The 13,386-nt window shown below is 38.7% G+C and overlaps 1 pseudogene across 1 annotated transcript in view; it reads left to right on the plus strand.

Annotated features, from left to right (window-relative positions):
• LOC309655170 (Fc receptor-like protein 2) overlaps positions 1-7,565 on the plus strand; it is a 32,831-nt pseudogene extending 25,266 nt beyond the window's left edge. Inside the window, exon 4 of the transcript in view lies at positions 173-7,565. The product of the transcript in view is annotated as an Fc receptor-like protein 2 (transcript). The remainder of the gene's footprint in view (positions 1-172) is intronic.
• Positions 7,566-13,386: the final 5,821 nt, after the last annotated feature.

Genomic DNA, 13,386 nt, shown 5'->3' on the forward strand with positions numbered 1-13,386 from the left:
TAGAAGTAAATAAGATGAGAACGACAAATGATCATGTCTCTAGACAATGACCCAGAATTGATATTTCCCCAAATTTCTAAAGACACTTTGAAAAAACAACCTCTGATTGCTCTAATGGGGTTACAGGAATGGAAGGAATACACAGTGACCAAGAGCCAGGCCCTTTGCTGAGATTCTGGTATGGGAATTCATGAGTCTAATGCAGCATCACAAATCCTCTCTGATAAGCCCCCTTTGGGTCTGTTAGTTCCAATATCTTGTCCTGTCCTCACCTTCCGGGATCCCAGGGCCCAGGCTGTCATGGGGGATATGGTAGAGCTTTGCTGTGAGGCTTGGAGCTGCTCCTACATCACCCCCCCCCTCCCCCCGCCAATCCTGTACCGGTTTTATCATGAGGACATCAACCTGGGTAGCAGCTCAGCGCCCTCTGGAGAAGGAGCATCCTTCAACCTCTCTCTAACCGCAGGGCATTCTGGAAGCTACTCCTGTGAGGCTGACAATGGCCTGGGGGCCCAGTTCTCTGAACTGGTGCCACTCTCCATCTCAGGTGGGTTGATGGTCCCTGGATACAGGAGTAGTATTATAGTCAATGGCTTTATATTGGTACCGTACTTGGGTTTCAGAAAATAGGTGGAGGTCTAGGTGATGTCTGCTGTATGGGGGGAGTTGGAGAAGGTGAGCTCCCTCCATGCCTGACTGCTTTTCTTCTCTCCACACTAACCTGAAAAGTACACACTATGCTTAAAGTTACATGAATTTATGTTTACTGTTTCTGCATAGTATTGGCAAGGATTCCAGGGCCCATTACTGATATAGATTGGATCTGAAAAAAAAACAAGAGAGAAAAAAGAAAATCTTCAAAACTCTGATCATTTATTTTCATGCTTCATAATTTCCTAAGGTTCCATGCAGCGGGCAACGTTGCCATATTACTAATTTTACAATACGTCATTTTTCCCTGTGTGTAGTCACTTGAGACTAAAACCATTAACACATTCCTCCATGCTTGACTTTTAAATAAAAAGTCCAATTATTAAATGTAATTTAATAATTTTCAATAGACAAAATTAGTTTATATGCAATGGAGTAAAATGTAATTAAGAGTTATATTTAAATAAATGAAAACAACTTAGTATAATATTTTCTCTTTTATTTATCCATTTCTTCTCAGTCACCCTACTCATGACAAGAACAGTGACTCCTTTTTGAATTCTTGGATCTATTATATGGCTCATAAGGGTCCATCTTCACCTGCATGTCTGGTGGTTGATGCTGGCTATAGGTTGGGACCTCAACCTGGACAGTCAATTAGAGTGTGTATGTGTGACCCTTCAATGTGGTCTGGACTTCCTCATAACATGGTGGCCTTAGGGTAGTCAGACTTTTTATATGTTGGCTTAAGCTTCAAAAAAAAATGTGACAGTGAGTCTACAATATCTCATCAACTAATTCAAAAATTACAGTATCACTTCCACCACAGTTTTATTGGGTCTTAGTGCCTAACAAACGTGTCCAGATACAAGGGGAGGGAGTGTAGACTCCACCTCTAAATTGAGGAGCTGTCAAAAATTTTACAGCCATATATATATTTTTTATTGAAGCATAGTTGATTTATGATATTGCATTAGTTTCAGGTGTACAGCACAGTGATTTGGTTCTGCTTCTGGGTTTTTTTTTTTTTGCAGATCATATTCCATTATAAGTTATTACAAGATACTGAATATAACTCCCTGTGTTATACAGTAAACTCTGGTTGCTTATCTATTTTATGTACCATAGTTTGTATATGTTAATCCCATACTTCTAATTTATCCCTCCCTACCTCTCTCTGTCTCCTCTTTGGTAACCATAAGTTTGATTTCTATGTCTGTGAGTCTGTTTCTGTTTTGTATATTTATTCATTTGTATTATTTTTTAGATTACTTACATGTAACTGATATCATTTAGTATTTGTCTTTCTCTGCCTAACTTGTTTCACTAAGCTAAGTATTCTCTAGATCCATCCATGTTGCTGAAAATGGCAGTATTTTATTCTTTTTTATTTTACAATCATATTTTAAACATTTCCACACACACCAACATGAATACCAGTCCATGTCTCCCAACCCCACAGGACTGTGTTAAAGCACAAGCCTCCCTGCTGCCCTTTCTGGACTTGGCAAGTGCCCTTTTAAACAAGTGTTTTCAGAAGCCAGGTTTTTCTCCTTGAGCTCCTTTCTTCTCTAATCGTGTCTCAGAATTCTTCACTGTTTTATTATCTCTTCAGTACCTTGAAAGAGACTTTTAAAAGAATTTCGCCCAGCATTTCTAGTGATCCTCAAAAGAAAGGTTAGTTCAGTTTCTTCTTCCATCCTTACTGGAAGCATAAAAGCATCCACCTTTTATAACCAACACTTTCATAAAGGTGTTATGTTTTTAGCCTTTTCAGCGTAACTATATCTCTTTGTAATATATTATTTTTAAGACCAAAAACTTAGAGAATACCTCCAAATGATATATCGTACTGATCCCTACTAATATTCTACTAGCCAAAAAATGTTACCAATGACTAATTTTTGGGTCTATTATGTATGGCAAACTTACACATATTATCTGTAATTATAAAAAAAAAAAAAGTATGTTTTAAGTGTGTGATATTGCCCATGGTGAACAATCTTGGGGAAGTAGCTTGCCATGTTCACACAGTCAGTAGAGGGTAGAGCTAAGACCAGAGTCCATATTTTCCTGACTTCAGAGGCTTAAACCTGACTTTGTTGCACCTCCTCACTTTATTTTCCTCTTAGAAGTTTCACCAATTTTAGTAAGGCATCATTTATTAATCTATAAGATAGAGCATCTGTATTAAACAGTATAAAGTTTCTAACAAAAATTAAAGATAGAACTATTGTTTGATCCACCAATCCCAGTTCTGTGTATTCATCCAAAATAATTGAAATCAGGATCTTGAAGAGATACTAGCACTGCTATGTTCATTAAATCACTATGCGCAATAACCATGATGTGGAAAAAACCCAACTGTCCATCAATAGATGTATAGATAAAGAAAACATGGTATGTATGTTAGTGAGTCCAAGCTCCCTCTGCTTGCTGCACAACAGGCCAATAAATCAGGAGACAAGGTGTTGAGGCAAAGAATAATGACTTTATTTGGAAACCTGGCAGGTGGAGAAAATGGCAGACTAGTGTCTAAAAAGAACCATCTTATCGGGGTCTGGATGTCAGTTTCTTTTATAGAACAGAGGGTGGGAGGAGGTGAGGAAGTAAAATAAAAAGGCCATAAGTCTTGCAAATATCTCCTGGAATGGCCAGCCTCGGAGAGGGGACATGCTAATTTCTTCTTTCTTGCAGCTATTCACAGGTGGACAGGGTCAGGATGTTTCCCTGAACAAAGGCACTTTGGTTTAACATTCAGGCAGAGGGGCAGGGTTCCCGGAGGCAGGCCATTAGGTACACACAGTGTCCTTTTAGTGAACAAAAGCAACAGGAAGCAAAGGTTAAAGTAAAGAAACAGATCCAACATGGAGTCAGGATTGGCTCTTCTCTGTTATATGTACATACAATGAAAAACTACTCAGCCTTAAAAAAGGAAGGAAGTTCTGCAACATGTGACAACATGGATGAACCATGAGGACAATTATGTTGTGACATAGGACAGTCACAGAAAAACAAACATTGCATTATTCCACTTACATGAGCTATCTAAAATAGTCAAATTCATAGAATCAGAGTGGAACTGTGGGTGCCAGGAGGAGGAAATGAGGGGTTACTAGTCAACTGGCGTAAAGTTTCAGTTAAGCAAGATTAAGTTAAGTTTTAGAGCGCTGCTGTATAACATTGTATCTATAGTCAACGACAATGTATTGTATAATGAAAAATTTGTTAAGAAGATAGATATCATGTTAAGTGTTCTTTCTACAATAAAAAAAGAAAGGAAGGGAGGAAGGAGTGTAGGAGGAAATAAGGGACGGGAGGAAGGAAGAAAAGAAAGAAAACATGATGGAGAACACACCAGACTCTTTTCAGCCCTGTGATACTACAGTCTAAGGAGAGAAAGGAACATCATTCAATCACATAAATGCATAAGGAAACACAAAATTTGGTAACTGTCATGCGGGGGTGGTGGAGGGGAGAATAGAATGCCATCTGGTTAAAGAAGAGGACTTCTTTCCATTATAGCCTCAGGATAGCCTCCACAAAGAAGGGAAACTTGATCAGAGGTTTCTGTTTCTAATACAAAGATGTCTTTGAATGGTCATAACTTTCTATCCTGGTAGTTAGACTGCTGAGAATGGTCTGTCTCTATGTCTCGAGCATGCATTCCCAACAGAGGTGATGTCACCCTCAAAGCAGCAAAAATTGGTCCTTGTGGAGGTGAAAAAAAAAAAATCTTACTTTTTATGTATATATATACATACAGCATATCTGTGCTATTAATGTTTCATAGAGGAGGGGGGTGGCTAGAAAAAAAAATCTGAAAAGGCCCCTTAGGGAAGTGCTAATGAAATAAATGTCCAGAGTTTTTCATAGTTTCTCAAAAAATACTTATTTAATGCCTCCCTGCAAGAGAGAATTGGTAGAGATACAAGGGATACAACAATGGGTAAGATAAACATGGGCCTTTGAATGATAGCTGAGGAGAAGACGTAAAAACAAACAAGAAAATAGAGGAAATAATCACAAATAATGATAAATGCTATGAAAAAAAGCATACAGGGGCTTGAAACAGAAAATAATCAGGTGAGACCTCTTTGATTGCAAGGCCAGGGAAGGCCTCTCTGATAAGAGCTCTGGCTTTAAAAAGAGAGGTTCTGTAGTATGGGCCCTAACAGTTATTCTTTCTTTCATAATGCAAGTGCCTGACTTAAGCTTTGATTGCTGAGGCATCCACTTTAAAGAGCTACTTTGAATAAACACATTGCCAGCCACTAGATAAAAGGCAGCACCAAAGCCCACCCCACCGCCCTCCTTTGCGCCCCAGACTCCTTTGTTTTAGAGATATTGGTTGATTTTGATAACTGGCCATTTGGGCCTCTTGTTTTTTTCTCTTCCTGTGCTTTAACTTCTGGATTTTATATTTTAAATTCACCAATAAAGAGTGAGCCCTCAAAACACTAAGCCCCACCCTCCACCCCAATAAAAGCAGAACCCCAGCACATGACCTCACAGTGTAGCCCCAGGTGTGCCATGTGCTTTCCAAGACCTGTGAGTAATAAACTCTTTTTTTTTCCAAAGTTTCTTCGTGGTTATTGCTGAGGGTGTCTTGCAATCATAATAAGAGTCACAAGGGCCTGCCCAGGCATAGCACTGGTTATAGGCTGAGATGGGGCACAAAACAGTTTCCTACCTAATGCTTGTTCTTTTATCTCCTAATTTGCACAGATCTGGGAGGAATTTAGGGGCAGCTCCTTTTGTAGTCGGTGAATTTTTAAAAATTTTTCCTCCTCAACAACTTTGTGCCAGTTTATGTAAGGTCAAAAGGCTTTCATGTCTGCTTTGACACTTTGACTTTTTGTGACTTACACCATAAAACATAGCAGGACACCACAGTCACAAGGTATGTCTATATTAGGAACCTTATGCAGAACCACATGTTGTATGAATTCAAGGTAATGGAAGGGTTTTTCCATTTGAAAAATGAAAAAAAAGTTATTTGAATACTAGCAAATCTATAGCGTGGCATTTCAGAGAACCCAGCACAGCCTTAGAGACATTTCTCCAGAGAGAGTCGAGCTGCTGGAAGATAACTGTCAACGTCTAAGACTGCCGGGGTTGCAATACAAACAACATTTAGGAAGGTAGTTGTGTTAATTTTTCAGAACCTGAGGCAAGATATGATTCTTTTACTTCCCCTTTTCTAACTCTTGCAGATCTCATCTGAGTACCTCCCTTCTGTCCTCTTTCGTGGATGAGAAATAAGCCCGGCTTGTGGTGAGACAGACTTTCACTGCCCTCAGCCAGGCCAGGTCCCCATGTTTCTGTGGCTGCTACTGGTGATCCTGGGTGAGTAGATGGGTTGAACTGGGACAGGGACCTCAGTTCCTAATGTCAGCCAGGGAAGACCAAGGAGCTTCTGTCTGTGCTTCCACTTGGGGTTCAGAGACAGATAGCAAGTGTCAAATGAAAGAAAAATGCACCACGTATAAGTTGAGAATTAAGTTTTATTAAGAAACGTACTGAGGACTATCGCCCAGAAGACAGCCTCTCAGATAGCTCTGAGGAACTGCTCCGAAGAGGTAAGGGAGGAGCCAGGACATATACAAACTTTTTGCTAGAAAAACATGTAGTCAAACATCAAAAGATTACTGCTAATCACAAAGAAGAGAAATCTCAACTTAATGATTTTAGTGCTTTTCTCTGTATGGGAAGATGCAAGAATCTGGGGTCATTTAAAAATTTCCCTTAGATATACATCTTAACTATCTGAGGACCAGTATATCCAAAGCACAGAATGTTTCTTGTTTTTCTCCATCCTGAATTCCCCTTGGAGCTCACTGTTGGGGGGCAACTGCAGTGGCTAATGGCTTGATCCTTATAGAACTGGAATGGCAGGCAACATTTTTTTCTTTACAGTGCCCTTTGTTGGTCATAAATTTGACTAAGGTTTGGGAGGCATTTCATGACCCATTTGTCCTGTGGCGCTAAGGACACTTATTCCTAAGTAAGTCGAAGATCTCAGTGATAGGTCATTCATGTGCTATATCTGGATTAGGCCCTGTTAATAACCTAAAGTTCTCTGGATCACCTGTCTTACTAGTCTATTATGATCCAGGAAATGTGTTTCCCTTGTTACTTCTTCCCATATCTAGAGTTGCACTATTACAATTATTCTGTATAGAGTTATATATGTGATCATTGCCTCAAGACTTTTAGTCATCATTAATTTTGTTGGAGGCCTGGTTACACATCAGGTAATTTAAGAGACAACAATATTACAAAATAGACAGAATATAAGTAATATAGCTCAGAGTGGAGCAGAGAGAGACACAAAGCATAGTTTGAAAACAACAAAGAGAGAACAGATTAAAATAATGATTAGTATAACTAGTTGTAATCTGGATTGCAATAAGCCATCAAGTCCAGCGGGGAGCCAGCTGGAAAAACCAAATTCTGGAGGGATCAGGTAGAGAGAAAAAGATAAATATTTCATCTTTGTTTACAAAGGTATACTTTATCAATTTTTTGTAGGTCATAGTGTAAGAGGAAAGGTTTTCTGAAAAATAAAGATTAAAAGTCAGTAATATTTCAGAAAAAAGTTATAAAATACAAATTGTGTTTATTAGTTCATTCAGTCCCATGTAATTGATTCCTGCTGATCTGGATGAAGTCATCAGGTTTTCCATTAGAGTTTCGTAATTTCTTACCCAGTTCAGTGGTATGATCTAGAAGTCGTCAGAAACCTTATTTGTCAAAAAGTCCTTTTTGTGAATCTTCTTGAAGATCTTGATTTTGTAAAAGCATCATAGTAAAACAATGACTGTCTATAAAAGACAAAAGATTTTAAATGGCATGGTTAAATATCTGATTGCAATATAACTGACAAAGAATATACAACATTCTGTGACATACAACATGAAAACTTTGAGACATGAGACCAAGTCAGCCACCATCCCAAGCTATTTTTCTCACTGATAAATTTTATAATAGAGATAATATGACCTTATTTGACTTTTAGTAAACCTAAGTGTAATAAAAGTAAGACATATCTGTATTAATTAAACCAGCAAACTTGAACTTTAATACCGAATATTAATTTAATATTGAATATTTCCCAGATCATGTGAACTTGAAATTCATTTGGGTTAGTTTCTACTACATTTAAAAATATTTAATTTGTAAATGCCTACTTTTAAGTCAATTAAATAGAGCTCTTCTATAAATTTAATTTTCATAATACTATCTGAAAGTAAAGATGTATCATATGTATAATGTACACACAGATGTATAAAAAGACATAACTAGAGATCTCATAGCTTCATTTTAAATCTGAGTCATGAATCAGGTATTACAATATAAACTTACTAATTTATAAATGACAGTTGGTGTAAGTTAAATTTATTTGCTCAGATAATTAAGGCTTTTTACTATTTGCAGAAAAGACTTTGAGATTTGTATCTGTCCTTGATAAATCCTTAAGGAGGCCGTTAATTCGATTTTGGGTGAGGGAGCCTTTCAAGTAGTTTGAGTTTGTTTGTTTTTGTTTTGTTTAGTTTTTATTTATTTATTTTTTAGATAGGTAAGAAGTGGATTTATTTATTTATTTTTAATTTTTTTGATTAATTTTTATTGGAGTATAGTTGCTTTACAATGTTGTGTTAGTTTCTATTGTACAGCAAAGTGAATCAGCTATACACATACATATATCCCCTCTTTTTTGGATTTCCATCCCATTTAGGTCACCACAGTGCATTAAGTAGAGTCCCTGTGCTATACAGTATGTTCTCATTAGTTGTCTATTTTATACATAGTATCAATAGTGTATATGTGTCAATCCCAATCTCCCAATTCCTCCCATCCCCACCCCTTTCCCCCTTGGTATCCATACATTTGTTCTCTACGTCTCTATTTCTGCTTTGCAAATAGGATAATCTATACAATTTTTCTAGATCCCACATATATGCATTAATATACGATATTTGTTTTTCTCTTTCTGACTTACTTCACTCTATATGACACTCTCTAGGTCCATCCACGTCTCTACAAATGACCCAGTTTCATTCCTTTTAATGGCTGAGTTTATTTAGAGAGATACACTTTCCATAGACAGAATACAATTCGTCTCAAAAGGCGAGACGGCCCTGGGAGAAACACACTACACAGATAGAATGTGGGCCATCTCAGAAGGCCAGAGCACCAACAGTTTGAGTTTTATTGATAAAAGGCCTCTTTTTTCCTTTTTTCCCTCTTCAGCTTCAGATTCAACCTGATTGAGCTAATTAGGCTCAGTCTCAGGTCACTGTGGGCTGTATTTACATTTCTGATTTGTAGATTGGCAAGACAAAGACAGTTGCTTTTAATTCCCCAAAGAACTGGTCTGCTGCTTAAATGATATTAAAAGATTGATTTGCCCAATTACATTTTCTTTCATTTGCTTTTTTAATATCAGTAAGAAGATTTTCCACTAAACTGGAAATCAAGAGTTCTATGTTCTAGAACTTTGGGATTCAATTTATCATGCCTTCAAAAATTTATGCACAAGGTATTCTACAAAGACCCTCTTTGTGCGTGCACAAATTAAACAGAGCAATTTACCCTAGGGGCAAAAAATATTTATTATTGCTTTTATTAGTCCCTGAATGTTGGGGCCCAGTTTTTACTTTATACTGTGTGGGTGCAGGTAACTCTATTAGTTTCTTTCTTTTTTTTTTTAAACCATCTTTTAATTTAATTAATTAATTATTTATTTTGGTTGCACCGAGTCTTAGTTGCAGCTCGCCAGCTCCTTAGTTGTGGCATGCAAACTCTTAGTTGCAGCATGCATGTGGGATCTAGTTCCCTGACCAGGGATCGAACCCAAGTCCCCTGCATTGGAAGGCGGATTTTTAACCACTGCGCCACCTGGGAAGTCCCTATTGGTTTTTTTTAGTATGTTTAATTAATGCTGCCTAAGGGGCAGATTTATATGCCCTGTCTTATAATACCAGTCAGGGGAAACATTCCTCATAGAGATGTAATGTCTATCCCACAGTACAATTAGACAAAAGAGATGTAACCATCTTATATAAAGCCCATTCAAATACACCAGTTTTTATAAGATTTTATTTCAAATTTATAACTCTTACACCTTTTTTTTTTTTAAACATCTTTATTGAAGTATAATTGCCTTACAATGGTGTGTTAGCTTCTGCTTTATAACAAAGTGAATCAGTTATACATATACAATATGTTCCCATTTCTCTTCCCTCTTGCATCTCCCTCCCTCCCACCCTCCCCATCCCACCCCTCTAGGTGGTCACAAAGCAATATACCTTTAACTTAAGCCTCCATTAGGACCCCATCAGCAAGTCTTGGTCTTACAAGGAATCCAGAAACTTTCCTTTTTATCCCCTGGCCATTTTATCCATTTCTGCATAAAAAACTTTGGGGTCCCCAGTGAGGGGTCAAGCCAAGGGACACAGGCCCTTTTGTCAATCTTAACTTCATTAATTGATCTCACTGTTGTCCCAAGCAAATGCTAGTCAGGTATCTCAGTGTAATTTTCTTCCAGCCTTTAAATTTTGTTTCAAAACAGGGGTTAATAGAGTGCACTTTAATGTTGGGGGGACTAACTGGGGGGTCCCTTTGGTCTATCCAACCCCAGGTAGTGTATCAAAACTTTTGTTTTAATCCCATCAAAATCCATTTTATTTATCCCATTTCCTAATAATCATCTAAAGATTTCCATTCTGTTGGGATAAGTCCCTTTAAAATTTTCACCTTGTTGGGAAGAAGTCTCTTGATTTTCCCCTCAGTTTCTTCTTATTCCCCTGTTAATCAACCTAATTAACATTAATTAAGCTAATGTTTTCATTAACACCTGCAAGAACCATTGAAGGGAAGCTGAGACCACAAATAAGGCGTCCTAAAACAGTTTTTATTTGTTAGTTTTAAACTAAGGGAGTTTTAAGGTTACCTGTTTTACATATGTATGTATATATATATATATTTTGCATCTACCTTTTAATTTGGTATTTTCATAGGCACCAATAAAACAGCTGTTTAAAATGAGAGCTCTCTAAAAATTTAGCAATTTAGAAGTTTCTCCAATTTAAAGAATCCAGTGTCTGGCCATTGATGAATAGTATCTTAATAGCAACTCAAACCAATAAGACGCAAGAGGCATCCCCACAAGAGAGTGCAAAGAATGCAGCCTTCTCAAAATACAGTAAGTTTACTCCCCATAATAGTCTAAGAAACTAAAGGTCTTTTTTGTGCAGGTAGAGACAACAAAGGTTGAGATGACAAGGCCCCTTATGGGCTGGGACTCCTTATAACAAATTTTCCTGAGAGCTGGCACAGCCAGACAAAAAGACTGCTTGGAATCCCAGTCTATTCAACTGGCTGCCAAATGTACGCCATATGTGTTCCTTCTGGATGGCAGAGACCAAGCTCTCGAAACACGGAATAAAATGCCTAAGAAGATCAGATATAACATTTACATCTCAAAAGCACAGGGAGAGAAATGCAAGTTCCTCCTAGAAGGGCTTTTGTTCCTTTAAGGTCAAAATTTTGAAAAGATGTTTTATCAAGCTGGCTTTCTTCTAATCATTTTTAGAATGTCAAAAGAACCCTATCTTGGCCATTTTAGGGCAAGATTTCCTTTAATTCCCAATTAAATAAGTATTTAATATTTGTAAGTATAAATTCCATATGTACATAAACATGGCTGGAATGTTAGTTGGAGGCTGGCTTTCTGATGCCCTTCATTTTACCCAGTCCAGAGGCTCAGTGTCTTTCAACTGAGTAAATCCTTGTATCTTTTAACCAGGCTCCCCCAGTATCTTTAAACTGGGGTGGAGGTGATCTTGGAGAGGCAGAAGTGAGTGGTGGCATGAAGTGAGATCTTAATTCCCTGCCCAGGAATTGAACCTGGGTACCCTGGATGAAAACCAGGAATCATAGCCACCAGACCCCCTGGCTCTTGCCCCCAGTGAAAAATGCATTTCTCACGGAGGTAAAAACTGTAAAATCAGGTACAAAGTTTATTATTAGAGACATAGCACAACAACAAGTGGGAGAGCACACAGAGAAACAGTTTGTTTAGTTATGATAGAAGCAAGGCAGAGATGCCCACCTGGAGAGAAAGGGTGTGGGCATCCTCCCTAAGGAGGAGGAAAGCAGAAAAGAGGCGGTTAAATAATTTATAAAGGGCAGTTCTTCCAGGTCTTTGTTTACCTTTGGCCAATTATCTGGCTTCTTTTTCCACACCTGACCTGCCCTAGGACCCTCCCCAACATGTGTGTGCAACTTTTTTCCAAGATGGATTTCAGCCCAAAGGCCTATGGGGTGGCCTTAGCATCACATATTATGGGGTGGTGAGCCCTCCTTTTTAACCCTCAAGTAGACTTTCTGTCCATGTGCAATATCTCCCTTGCCCCAAGAAGGGGAAATATGTGACCTCTTGACCCTTTACTCAAACAAGGTTTAGCCCCTCTCTGTTCTAGCCATGACTGTTATCTTAAGGTGGCCCCGAGCAAGGGCAGCCAGGGAGGGGGACACAGGACACTGGAACCCAGCAGATCCTCTCCTGTTATTCAGCTGTACACACCCTGCATGCATACACGTGCACACACACACACACTTGCACGCATGTACACATGAACAGAACTGGACACAGAGTGGAGACTCCCAGCCCGGGCGGTGTGTGGTTGGGCTTGTCAGATCACCCCTCAGCCTTTGAAGGTGTCCACAGGAGACAAAACCTGGCTACTTACACTGTATCTGTCATTGCTTCCATTTCGGAGAGCAAACAGGAGACTGATTTTCAATGTTTAACCTGGAACCCATCTATCTCCTGTCCCAGGAAATACAAACGGGAGTCTAGGTGTAAGCGTCCAGCCCGAAGCCCACGTTTTCCTGCCACATGAAATGTAAATGGGAGGCCAGTTGTAAATGTCTAACCTGGGGCCCATCTATCTCCTGCCTCAGGGGGAGGGCAGACAAATCCCTGTTATACACCACAAAATAGAACTAACTCAGGATCATCAACCAATAATTGGGAGATCCTACAAACAATAAATGCTGGAGAGGGTGTGGAGAAAAGGGAACCCTCTTGCACTGTTGGTGGGAATGTAAATTGATACAGCCACTATGGAGAACAGTATGGAGGTTCCTTAAAAAACTACAAATAGAACTACCATACGACCCAGCAATCCCACTACTGGGCATATACCCTGAGAAAACCATAATTCAAAAAGAGTCATTACCAAAAATGTTCATTGCAGCTCTATTTACAATAGCCAGGACATGGAAGCAACCTAAGTGTCCATCAACAGATGAATGGATAAAGAAGATGTGGCACATATATACAATGGAATATTACTCAGCCATAAAAAGGAACAAAACTGAGTTATTTGTAGTGAGGTGGATGGACCTAGAGACTGTCATACAGAGTGAAGTAAGTCAGAAAGAGAAAAACAAATACCATATGCTAACACATATATATGGAATCTAAAAGAAAAAAGAAAAAAAAATGGTCAGAAGAACCTAGGGGCAGGACAGGAATAAAGACGCAGACCTACTAGAGAATGGACTTGAGGATAAGGGGAGTGGGAAGGGTAAGCTGGGACAAAGTGAGAGAGTGGCATGGACATATATACACTACCAAACATAAAATAGATAGCTAGTGGGGAGCAGCCGCATAGCACAGGGAGATCAGCTCGGTGCTTTGTGACCACCTAGAGGGGTGGG

This window comes from Balaenoptera physalus, assembly GCF_965194825.1.
Source record: "Balaenoptera physalus genome assembly, chromosome: 1".
Taxonomy (NCBI): domain Eukaryota; kingdom Metazoa; phylum Chordata; class Mammalia; order Artiodactyla; family Balaenopteridae; genus Balaenoptera; species Balaenoptera physalus.